The sequence below is a fragment of the Miscanthus floridulus genome, chromosome 13 (assembly GCF_019320115.1).
Source record: "Miscanthus floridulus cultivar M001 chromosome 13, ASM1932011v1, whole genome shotgun sequence".
NCBI lineage: Eukaryota > Viridiplantae > Streptophyta > Magnoliopsida > Poales > Poaceae > Miscanthus > Miscanthus floridulus.
Genome location: NC_089592.1, coordinates 51,067,132 through 51,081,002, shown reverse-complemented (window position 1 = coordinate 51,081,002; position 13,871 = coordinate 51,067,132).

Sequence of the window (13,871 nt, the reverse complement as noted above, 5' to 3'; positions counted from 1 at the left end):
CTTCTTCCAAATTTTGGTGTAAACAACCACGTCAGGAGCATTCTAGGCGTCCTCAGTGGTCAGGTGGGTGAGATGACCATGGGTGGGTCCCATGGTAGGCTTGTGTGGTGTACCCTAAACATAAGCCTCTCTTGCTGGGGTCAATGCAGGTGGTGTGGTGTTCTTCATGGGGTAGTCTACGACCTTGTGGCTCAGCTAATCATAGCTGAAGCAAGTGAAAGGCATGCTACCTATAGAGGTGGGCACAATGGTCCTCCACGTGCTAGGGCTCTGAGTAGAGTGGCCCTAAGTGGGGTGGTGGTAGTTGATGGTGTAGGTGCCACCTCCACAGCTCGGAGCGGGTGTGGCTCTCTAGATGGCATGAGGGCGAGGTAGCGAGGACACGTGAGCATGTCGCCTCTGAGGTGTAGGGGCGCAAGAGGTGCTCTCAGACTGGCGCTTCTTCTCCTTGTAGAGGGCATCAGCCTCCAGACGATCCCTCTCCATCTCTAGGACCATGTTAATCATCTTCTGGAGGGTGTAGCAGGTATGACCCAAAAGAGCCACCTTGAGGCATGTGTTCAGACCCTTCTTGAAGAAGTACATCTTCTTCTCAGAGTCTGTCTCGCTAGGAGCGTACCGCATCATGCAAGTCAAGCAGTTGGCATACACCTGGATCTTCTGGGACCCCTAGGAAATGTTGCGGAACTCTTCCACCTTGTCATCAATCATGCCCTCGGGCACGTGGTGCTCGAGGAAGGCTTTGGCGAACTCCACCCATGAGATGTGCGTGGGGTTAGCATGGGTGTCACAGTAGCTATCCCACCATGCACGTGCAGCGCTAGGTAGCTGGTGGGCTGTGACTCCAACACACTCCCCATTGGAGAAAGTGGTTAGGTCTAGCTTCTCACGCAGCCAGTCCTCAACATCGATGGGGTCATCATCCGAGCTATCGAAGGTAGGGGGCCTCAGCTTGAGGAAACCCTCTAGCTTCCTTTGGAAGTCCTTGGGTGGACCTCCATTGCGGCACAATAGCCCCACAGGCAGTGTTCCCAAGAGGCATGTCTGACAGTCCATCACCTCAGACAGAAGTGGTGGTGGAGCATTGTTGCCCCTAGGTCGAGCGTCCTTGCCCCTAGGCTAGGCTATGACTCGTTCCTCCTAGATGGGCTCCTCCATGTGCTACTCTCTAGTAGGCGGTACCTCCTCCTCAAGGTTGAGGGTGGCATAGGTGGCTATGTGTCCTCCTCCATGGCCATGGCCATGACCACGACCATGGCTAGCAGACATGGGGGATGGGGAGTGACAGTTCAGATGTTCTGAGTAGCGACATGACATCTTTGCTGCAATCGTTAGGTTACAAGATATTATCAAGTGGTTAGGTGTTTCATTAGCAATTTAATTAGTTATTTAATTCTAGCCATACACTCAAACAAAGAAGAAAGTACAACCATAAGAAGCATTAAGATCCAAGCATTCATTACATGAGTTTATTACATGGAGATGTCTTCAGCAGCTACACTAGAAGACTCACTAGAAATCTACACATAGGTAGGCTACAAAAGAGGGACACTCTACTCTACTCCTGAAAGTGAGTTATGTCTCATAGCAAAACAGGGCTCATCATCAACACTACAACTACTACATTATTAGAGCATCACTAGGAAGCTAACTCTGACTAGGTGGTGGTGAAGTTCTAGCATCCATCTCCTGGAGCTCTACATTGGTATAGTGCATACGCTTCACGAATTCCCTAGCCTCTTCATACTCCTGGGTTGCTCTTGCCATAGGAAGTAAGTTCAGAGAGCAGGCAGTCATGTTGAGCTTGTAGGGTTCCAGCAGGAACTCTTCTTCTTGGGGTATCTTGAGGAAGGCTCATGGAAGCTTAGTCTGCACTTCCTGATACTCCTTGCGGCGCTGGGCATCCAACTTTCTCTAGGCCTTCCAAACTCTTTATAGCATCTTGTAGATACGCGACAGCCTTCATGTACTTAATGAGGTGGACCTTGTTGGACATGTTCCTCCTTCTTTCTTCATATATTTCCTTGTCTCTAGCCCATAGCTCCTCTCCCTAGCTCATAGATCTTCTGCTTTAGGCAGTGATTTTTGTGCTCCAACTCCATGATGTGTCTATCCTGGTAGAGTATCTATCTCCCTATGACATAGAGGCAAACTCCTTCCTTAGCAATGAGGGCTCCCTCAGCTTCTTCCCACTATCCCTTGGTGTTCTCCAAGGTGTTGAGTGCTTGCGGTAGTAGGTAGTAGTGCCCACTCTTAAGGTGCTTGTATGCATCACTGCATCATGAATCGAAGGGTAGACCATGATGCGTACTAAACTACAGAGGTAATGGCACTTTCTGCCTCACAATTGGTGAAGGGTTGTAGCTCAGGCACTTCCTTGCAAGCGAGGATTTGGACAGTGACTAGGAAATAGTCCTCAAGGCCCATGTGGTACAACTATGTAGTGGCACGAGTATTGGCATGTCTCCTTGGGGACACCGAGTTCCTCAAGCATTTCGTGGAGCACTTGGGCATACCCATTGTGGAGCTTGTCATCGATGGGGAGCTGTTCAAGGGTCATCATCTACAAATTGGTACATAAAATGGAATTAGCAGACTAGAAAGGAGGTAAGCCATGCATAAAAAGATGCAAGGCTCGTCATCTACAAATCCACTCCTAATTCTATCATCCAAACCTAAGGATCTTGTCTTTGGGTCAAGTATGGCTCTAATACTAACTGAAACAATCCCGATTTCCTCGAAGGGAAATCCTTATATTTGAAGTATAACGCGATAGTCCTAGGTGATCATCCCATCACATTATCAAATATCAGTCAATATCACAGTCATATATCGAATACCTATCTTAAAGAGAGTACAAATAGCAAGGTTTACTCATTATTATGTCACCACTTGGTGGAATCACTCAGAGCATGCAGCATCCAGAACAACATCAAGTAGAAAGGCAGCGAGCGTCGACTCCATCTTCGCAAACCAAACTTGAGTGTAGGAACAAGACCTCTAATCCTCCCAACCATCTCCCTAGTAGTCATACTCAGACTCTGAATCTGTCAAACAATTATCAGTATGATTTGTACTGGCCACTGGCTCCCACCCTATGCTTTGTGTTTGCTTTGTGGTAGTGGAATGCAAGGGTAGAGCAAAAGACCTATATGTGGCTGTAGTTTCCTATGCGATTATGTTAAGTTTTAATAATAATTCATCAAGTTTTAACCCATCTCATTCACACATTCTCCCATCCCATCACACACATCTCACCACTCTCACACTCTCTAGGCGGCAAGGACGACTGCCTCTCATACCTTGCCTCATCGGCCAAAGCCAAAAAACCAACACAAGAACCCAGGGGGGGAGAAGAAAGGACTCCACTCACTAATCAAGGGAAGCATAGGTCATAGGAATGTCCATATCCGAGGACGTGGCTACACATATAGATCGATCAACTCTGTAGAGCATGTACACCTAGAACCACAAGATCACCAGCATCGATGATCCGGCTTGTCTAGGCAGATACCACGCTACCTCCCAACTGGTGCGATGCCACCCTACCACTCAGCCTTGGGCCACCCCAAAGTCCACCAAAATGCTAAGACTATGAGACGTACCAGGCCCTAGAGGTCACTATGCTGTCTTAGGAGGGTGTAGGCCATATGCCCATACCTCCCTACACTATCCACTTCCAACCTAGCTGGTCAGCATCTTTCCCCCGCCCATTCAGGAACGAGTGGCGTGAAAGTAGGGTCCTATGATCCAGTTCTCTCGACATACTAGTACTTAGGGGGACCAGACAAGATATCATCTCAAAAGGGGATAACCAACACCCCATGCCTCGATGGCACCTCCATCTCGGGGCTTCATCCCACAAAGACACTCCACCCTAGGATCTCCTCATCTCACATGCACCCGCCATAGGTACCTCTTGTAGGGGATGCCTAGGTCACATCCCATGGCAAGACTCATCCAATGACTCATTGTAAGATCCTGCCCGATCAACTCAACCGTCACCACACACCCAAAATGCATGCCAAGATCTCCCCGGATGTTACCACATTATTGGCACCAAGTGCCTTAACCACTCACATACAATCCACCACCAAGCATCACATCATTGATATAATGCGTAGTAGAAGCAGTAGCAAGTAAGTAAGCGAGTGTCTAACCTAACAACGGGTGTGCAGGGGTATAGGGTTTGACAAGGTAATGGCTCACAAGCAATTCTAACATGCAACCTATCATAGATCATTTGCATAAAAGTAAAGCAGTAGCATCTACATTATAGAATGTCTAATAGGATTCTACAAGGTTGGGTCATATGTGGCGCCTGACAGGTCATCTCCAAGCTCCTCAGTGTAGTTGGGGTCATGCTCCTCAATCTATGGCTCCTCCAAGTCTGTCAAACGAGAAATATAGCCACGATAAGCAACTCCTATAGATGATCACAAAGAAGCAACAGAAATTTGAAAGATCCAAATGCACTCAAACATAAGCCTATGATGTAGAGCTCATTTTTAGAAAAATTTGGACTCTAGTTTCATATTTTTTGAGGTCAGATGAATTTGCTATGAATTTCCAAAGTTTAAAACATATTTTAAAAAAGAAAAAGAATAGGAAAATAAAGAGGTTGTCACGTGGCGCTTTCTGATTGGCTCGTGGCTCGGTAGAGACTGATAGGTGGGACCAAGTCAATGGTCAACGCTCAAGGTCAATGGTTGACTAGGCTCAAACTGGGCTTAGCGAGCCAAATAATGGGCCAGGTTGGGCCAGGCTGAGCCCGAACACGTGTCAAATGCATAGGCGGCCACATGGCATGCGCAGGCCTCTATTGGGTTGGTCCTTGGGGTTGGCTCATGGTGGACTAGTGCTCGACACACCATGGTCCATAGACTTGGTCCACGAAGGATCGGGTCCATGCGCGGGGCTAGTGCTGGGCGGTGCACGGTGCACCAGGTGCACATGGGGGTCAGGCGAGGGTGTGGCTACCTCCCCTTCTCTTTTATTTCTTATGGTGTGCCCTTTGCTAGTGGCAAGCTCGCTCGCTCGGCCGCATGATACGGTGGCCTAGCGGAGCGGCTAAGGGGCTCCACAGTTTTGCTGGGTCATGTTGATTACACTAAGGGGCTAAAGGTGGGGCCTTGTGGCTCTAGACACCCATCAATGGTGATTGGCGATTCTCAGCGATGTAGGGTTGTTGGTGAGGTGCTCTAGGTGATGGTAAGGCTCCAAGGAAATGCTCCATTAGCTTCCCCGTGCCATGGAGGACATGGCTAGGGCTCCAAGGGTGGCGCTAAGGGCTTTAGGCAAGGCAGAACGGTGGCAGCAGCTCAGCAGTGAAGACTGGCAGAAGCGAGGGGTCCACGGCCTCAATTTGAGCCAAGGTGGCACCTTTCCTTCGATTTGAGTCACCAACAAGCCAAAGGACTCGATGGTGATGACCAATAGGCACAGCGGGGTCCGCACCATGGTGAAGGCACGCGACGGAGCTCCAACGAGCTTGTGGCTACGGCGATCTAGGGCAAAGCCAGGGCTTTCCATTCAACCATCTACATAGTGAGGTGCGTGGGATCAAGGCAGAGCTCCATGGCCCTTCCTCACCAAGCGAGGGCTCCTAAGCTAGCACGGTTGGGTCTTTATGCTCCCTGCAGGGAGGCGCACCCTACCATGGTGATGGATCCACCGCTACCACTCTAGATCTGCTAGAATGTGGCTTCACCATGGTAGGGGCATGGCCATGGTGAGTGTGTGCTTATGCAGAGCACTGGTACAGGCATACCCGAGCTAAAGGGCTTAACATCACCGCATTGTGGCCATTTGGTGCGTGTGTGTGTGCGGTACTAAGCAACAGTGAAAGGTGGCACCTTTGGCCCTACCAAGTGGGGAGAACATGATGGCAACCATGGCAGTCATGCTGGCAAGGCAGAGCGGGGTCTCAGGGCTCACCGGTGGTAGCAGTGGTGCTAGTATAGTAGTTTAGTGGTGAGATAGGGCAGTGATAAGGTGGTGTAGTGCTGTGCCGAGCAGCTACGCCGACGTAGCCGATTAGGGCGGCATCTCTGGCTCAGGCTGCGTCTCCATGGCAGCGATCATCTCTAGCGAGTGGCGATCCCTTCCCTCCTTCTCCTCCTACCTTCCTCTCCTTCCCTTCTAGCTTGGTGTGGTTCATGGGTTGCCATCAAGTGGTGGTGGAGTGGATGGGAGAGGGGCTAGGGCACCGAAGGGGGTTTATAGACCAAGCTCACCCATGGCGTGCGGTGGATAGTGGGGAGTAGTGCGGGGACACATGTAGGGTGATCGGGTGGCCTAGGTTAGGGTTCTGGGATTCGGTAGGAGTGTGGGGATGCCTTGGCGCTCCCATTTTTGCTCAGCGTCTAGTAAAAGGCACCATATGGTGGTGGCAGGCGCTGCTGTGAGAGGCACGAGCCATGGCGCTTGTGTCGTCATCTCGTTGTGGCACAAGTTGGGGTAGGCGCTGGTGGCATAGATTGGTGATATGGCAAGCATCTGTGCGTGTACGGGCAAGGGGCAGGGGCATGGATGGCTGGCACAGGTGAGCGGCGGGGCGTGGTGCTCTGCTTTGCCTAAAGCATAGAGGGGAGAGAGGGTAGGGGATGATAGGAGGGGCCCACCTGGTGGTAGCAGTGGATGAAGGTAGGGTGCAGGCTGGCAGTGTGCGCGGAGGTGGGCCATTGCTGGGCCATGCGATCACATGCTCAAGTACGGGCATAGGAGGCTGGCGCTGGGCTACTGCTAGGTCATGTTGGTTGCTGGGCTGTTTTGGTCTTTCTATTTCCCTCCCCTTTTCTAATCCCTTTTCTATTTCTATTTCTGTTTCTACACTACACCTAGGGCTCCTATGCATGTATACATGTGTTGACAACATATATACATCCTAGTGGGGTCCACTAGAAGTCATCTAGGGTATTGGGTCTAAGCCAAGGGTTGGTAACATGCACACAACAAGTTATTTATGAAGGTCAAGTTCATTTTATTTCATCGCAATAAATCATGAAGAAGCAACTCACAAGGTGAATTAAAATGCATATGCTCTACCTTGCTAGTTTGGGTTCTATTTGTGTAACTACATGGGTGGTTTCCTAGTATGCACACTCACCATGCATGGGTTTTGTTAGACAAATTTTTAAGTTTAGATTTTTGGTTATTGGAAAACATGGGTTGTTACTAGATGGTCATAGCCTTCACCATCGCCATCTGGGACCGACTGCTGTGTACACAAACACAATCGATTGGCTTATGATCCATCTATGATCAGGTCCTTACTTTAGACGCATTAGAGCACGACCCGGCTATGGATGTACACTAACACCTCCACATTGGCAAATGATCCACCTATGTTGAGGCTATCAAAAACATTGTGTGGGCACATCAATGGCCTGTGTAGTGGTCACCTAGCACCGTCGCCTTTTACTTTGACCCATCTGCCAGTGGTGCGGGTTCACTATTGGTTCGATGGCTGAGATGCCAATGTAGAGGTTAATGTCACAGAACCGACCAATTTATAAGAGCACAAGTACAAAAACAATCGCTGAAACGATCAAATTCTCGAACTTGAGCCCATATAAACCCGGTAGTCAACCGAAATCTCGAAGGATTTCAAACCAACTTGCATACAACCAAGATCACAGTAATTCAACATAACATATCGTATGTTACAACATTTCGTAGACGTTCGCAAATAGATTACACCATCATAGAGTCATCGTTATTACAAAACAAGTCTTGTAAAACATACGGAAGCAAATAGTTTAACTCACACACCAAGTTCAAATACACATACTGGTTTGCTGATCACGGCCCACAAAAGCATTAAGATAAGAGAACGGAGATCATGCCCATGATCTAGTCTTCATCACCCATCGGGTGGAGACAATACTTACAGAATCCCTGATATAAAAGGTCATCTGCAACAAAAGGGAATAAACCCTGAGTATGGGAATGTACTCAGCTAGACTTACCCATCGGAAACCAAACAAATGACACCAAGGATTATGCATAGCTTAATGTAGTGGAGCTGGCTGACACTTTCTTTTTGCAGAAAAGCATAAGTAGTATGATCAACTCTTATCTTGACTAGCAGTGACTTTTTAGCCATTATCCTATCATCTCTATTAGCACCTGTACTAAGCAATCATTTTATTAGGGTGCAAACATTAATAACCATATCAGGTATTCATTGTGGCAACCTTATCATCATCATCCATTTAACCATATCGTTAAATTAAGTGAATCTACTGTTGCCGCTGCTCAGTCAAGTTCTCACTATCCGAGAGAGACTGGTGATTCGAATCGATTCCTATCCAGCTGGAGGGGTATTCCTAAACACAAACCCTACTTCCCCCAGTCAGGGTCGCAACAAGTCACCTGTTAGGTACAATTCAGAAGTTGCGAGTTTGAACAGTGCCGCAAAATCAGAGAACCACTCTGCCATTAGTGCTTAGTGACTTAACCCGCCCTTGGGCTTATGCCAATGGTTTCCTACACATCCTTACTTCCATCCAGATTGCGGACCCCTGCTCGTGTCCCCGGCCTAAACCGAGCTACTAGGCTTTGCGGTCGGAATGACTTATCCAGCCAGCTAAGTGTTAGGCTGTGTTCAACATGACATGAGGACATATAGTGTATCGGTCCTTAAACGACTCAGATGGAGTCACTATGTTCCAACCTACACAAGACCCCGTCCGGTCTTAATTCATTATTCACTTGGTTCTTTTCCACGATAGAAAATATAGCCAACCATGATCCACCTCATCCTAAAGCTCGCAGGTGATAGGAAATCACCTGACTTCTACCGCACTAAGCATGGCTAAGCATTTAACTCGTCCTGAACTTAAATAGGATTCTAGTGCGATATCTGGACAAGAAAGGATATATAATGCAGCAATTGGTTCCAACCAATTCCTATACTTAATGCATCATCAACAATAAAAGATACTCAATGTATTCGTAAAAACATGGGAGGCTTAATATGCTCCGGGGCTTGCATTTCAGGAATGAGGAAGGCTGGTGGTCAGGGCACTCGAGCAATTCCTCCGCGGTGGCTGCTTCATCGGCTTCCTGCACCTCGGGCTCCTCCTCCTGGTTGGCTACCTCGAACTCCAGCAACATCACTCCCTCCGGCACACCTATTGCATGAATGCGCAAGATAAATATCATGGATGCACATGACGAATGTCAGGGATGCTCGGGGAATGCACATGTTCGCTGTAGTTTGCATATTCTAACTTAAGCCCTATTCAAATCACTTTACTTACCAAGTTTATACAACCTAATGTATAATTACTCATCTCCAGTTAATGACCTAGCACCTGCACCTAAGCATATTCTCAAGTTAGGCTAACCCCTAAACAATCAATGAGCACATAGCGCAAGCATGCACTCAAGCATTTGCATTTCAACAGAATGGAGACTATGTAGTGGTACAGTAAACTAGCCATAACTGGAGATATATAAATCCAAATGACATGCAACAAGACAATCTGGAAAGCTTATGAAATTATCTACAATTTATTTTCAGACCTCAAATCATGATTCAAACTTTTATCAGGTCGAATTCATCAATCAACAGAACTCTATCCTCACTAGGTAGAGAGTAAGCAAAAACTGGAACCTAACTTTAAACAGCTGCAGTTCTAAACTACTGGGCCAAATGCCCTCAAATCTTGACAGGAGCTAGATACATAAATTATCTACAACTCTTGTATTCATCACATTCACAGAAAACTAAAATATCATGGGGAATTTTCTAAAGTCCCCAGATCTGTCCAGAGGGACATAATACAAACGAATAATTAATAACTTAAGATGTAAACATATAATTGGACAAAACTAAATCTACTCACATGTCACACATATCACAAGGACACCAGAAAGTAGGGTGTTCATCACCAAAATATTTCCTCTAATACCTTTCTTAATTTATTTATTTAATTAGAGGAAATAGTAAACATATATAAAATCTACACCATTAAATCTACAAAAATTATAGTAGACACTACATGTCCTAAGTAGACTACCATAAAAATTTCACACGATTTAAGTAAATATAACAGCCTACACAAAATTGGTAAGGCAGAATGGCTTAAAATGGCATAATTAGGAAACCTTAGTGAAAAGTGTCAAGCAATAGATTTCATATTTTTCCTAGCATCCTTAAGGTACCAAGATAGTACCTACCAAGTTTCATGGCCATAGGATTCCTAGATAATTTACACAAATTCACACAAGTATCCATAAATGATAAAAGGAAAATATATAACTCAAAAACTACACATGCAATGACCCTCAATTTTTAACCAGAGCTTCTACTAAGCAATACTAACTTACCCACAAAATTTCACAATTTTTGGATCACGGAAACTAAAGTATGATTTAAACAAGTTTTCATGCATTCAAAAACACTTTTCAAGTTCCTATTTAATTCATCCAAAATTTCTACATAAAGTGCTCAAGACATATTTTTCTTAAATACTAGACCTCACTGTGAGTCTAACAAAATTTGAACCACAGTATTTAGATCTACACATTTGAAGATACAAAAATCTCAAATCAGCATTCAAAACTAGAATTTTTGAACTAGCTCTATGAACCACAGTCACTGCCGAGTGGGACCTAGGTGTCAGCTGACCCCACCAGGTCAGTGACAGCGAAACAGGGGAGGCGGCTTCGACGGCGCGACGACGGTGGAACTCGCCGACAGGCAACTCCTCCAGCGAATTGGACAGCACCGGCGTGATCACCATGATGAAGTGGTTTCTATTGGTGCTACTATTGTGACCTAGGCCTAACCGGAGTTAGCTCGTCGCCGATGATGGCGGCACGGCAGAGCTCCGGTGTGAGCTGCCGACGACGGCAAACCATGGCCGGCTCAACCGAGCATGGTGTGAGCTATAGGAGGTCACCACGGTGCTATCACGGCAAAGAAAAGGGGACAGGGAAGATTCCTAGCTACCCCTGACCACGGCGGCCTCAACTCTAGGCGAGGTCACGCCCATGGCAGTGATGGCTAGAATGGTCACTGTGACCTTACCAAAGCACGAACGGCGTAGCTAGGAGGTGGAGAAGGTAGAGGAGGACACGGCGGAGCTATGGTGAAGACTGGAGTTCACATTTTTGTGGTGGTTTGCAAGCTCTGCGATGGCAAAGCTCTGTGGCAGCTATGGCGGAGTGGTGGAGCTCGCTTGCAGCGCGTGGTGGAGGCGAAGAAATGAAAAATGGAAGTGACGAGCAGGTCAGGCAGGCGTGCGGGGTGTTCAAGTCATGGCCTGCGACTGCCAGAATGGTCATGGCACGTGGCCAGCGCGATCAGGTGGCCAGCGACGAGTGTCACCCACGCGTTGGACATTTTTTGAAAACAGTCAGCACTGTAGCTCACCATTCAGTGAAAATGATCAGCCTGATAGCCATGTTTGATAGTGTTTGATTTCTTAAACCGTGATGAATTAGTGCAAGCAATGTACATGAAAGTTGTAGAGCTATAGTAGGGCTACAACTTTGATTTAGAAATCAACAGCTAAATCACAACGGATCACGAGTTATGTCAAGCCAAAGTTGGCCCATTCAAACTAAAATTGCATTTAGGACTTAGAAATATTTTCAAGTGTTGAATCAGTTTTCAATTCTGACTTGTGGATCCTTTTTGAACATGTTGTGCACATTTTCATGGCTTGGCTTCTAAATAAAGTTTGTTCCTTATAAAATTTGCTACAACTTTGTTTTAGGTTGCTCAGACATGCAAACATCCTAAGCTACACTTTTTAAACAGTCAAACAAAAGGGTTTAGGGGTCAAAATTGGTCAAACCAAGACTTAGGAACCTAATTAGTCAAAGTGATCAACATGAACAATGTTCCAAATGACATTCTAGGTGTAACTAGGTTACTTATAAGAGTTTTTAGCCACATCATACATTGGTCACACAAGAATCAAGCAAGGTATGTACTGAAACAATGAAAAACACATGAAATGTTACAACTGTTTCATAGTCATGTTTCACTTGTTTCATAATCTTGTTGCATAGTACTAACTAACTTTGTTTCACTAAGTGAGTGGCACATGTTGCACTTAAGTGTTGCACACTTTACATTTCATAAAGGAAACAACACACAAGAAACATAACGATACATTGCAATGTTTTCAAAGACATGTTTCATGTGATATAAGCTTTGAATGAATGAATGATGCTCATGTCCATGAAATACAAGTGCAAATGTGGAAGGCAAACACCTGGGGTGTTACAGCCCTCCCCCCTTATAAAAATCTTGTCCCAAGATTTGAAAACCTGTACCATTGTTGATAGAATTCCTTATAACCATCCCTCAAATAATCTTCCCTTTCCCACGTTGCATCGCGTTCACTACCCTGATTACTCCACATGACTTTGTAAAACTTGACCACCCGACTCTGAGTCACTCGCTCACGAGTGTCAATCACTCGAACCAGCTTTTCTTCAAAGGTCAAATCAGATTTTAACTCGATATCCCCCAATGGAACTCTCTCTTCAGGGACGTGAAGACATTTCTTCAATTGGGATACATGAAAGACATTGAAGATAGCACTCATCTCAGGAGGTAATTGAATCTTGTACGCCACCTTACCACTTTGTCCAATGATTTCAAACGGACCAACATATCTCGGTGCAAGCTTTTGCTTCACACCAAAGCGTTGGACACTCTTCATAGGTGAGACTTTTAGATAAACGAAGTCTCCAACCTCAAACTCAATAGGTTTTCTACATCGATCAGCATAACTTTTCTGTCTAGCTTGAGCTGCGGCCATGTGGGTTTGGATAGTATGGACTTGTTCCTTGGCTTCTTGAACAAAATCAATTCCATAATATCTCCTTTCACCGGCTTCTACCCAGTTCAACGGGGTTCTACACTTCTGGCCATACAAAGCTTCAAATGGTGCCATCTTTATGCTCTCTTGATAACTATTATTGTACGAGAATTTAGCTAGGGGTAACCATTTTTCCCATGAGCCCTTAGTCGAGATGACACATGCTCTCAACATATCTTCTAAGATTTGATTCACTCGTTCGGTTTGCCCATTGGTTTGCGGATGATAGGCAGAACTTCTTACTAACTTAGTTCCTAATAATCCATGTAAGTGCTCCCAAAAGCGGGCAGTGAATTGTGGTCCTCTATCCGAGACAATAGTATGAGGGATCCTAATGAGGACATCGCCACTGCTGGACACACCGACGCCATGGTCTTCCCCAAGTTGCAATTCGTTCCCAACTCAGCTGCCACGTCACCCTCGGATTCAGCAGACACGTCGTCACTATTTCGGTCATAACTTTCTCATACGACATCAAAATGGGACCGTTCTTGGATGCATTGGAAAGGGGACAACTGACGCCATCGTTTTGGATCTGGTCCCAGCTCCAGAAGGTCCGTGGATCATTCTGTGTGACCACGGCAAGGTGCTGCGTCACCTATTTGGGCCAACTTGGCCATGTATCGTGTCGGGCCTTAAGCCCAAGTTGTGGGCGCCCAACCCCTAGGCCAGTCCCCAACCCTAGGTCGAGTCTTAGACTATAAACATAGCCGCTGCACTACTGCTACACAATTGGGTTTTGTTTAGAGTTTAGTTTTCCATCGAGAAACTGAATCGTTCATTGTAACTATGGTGACAAATCCTTTTACAGTGATCCAGGGCCCCCATTCTTGATCTCCTCCACTATGTCGATTAGTCCTTTGGAACCGAGTTCTTGAATCCTCTATTGATATTTGCCGTCATTCATATTTGCAATTTCAGATTGCGTGTTTTACCTTCTTGCTTGTGCTCTTCGATTCGCTTGTAGGAAAAGCCTTCTTGGCTGAGGTCAATCAAGTTGTGCTTGGTTGATAACCAATGGAG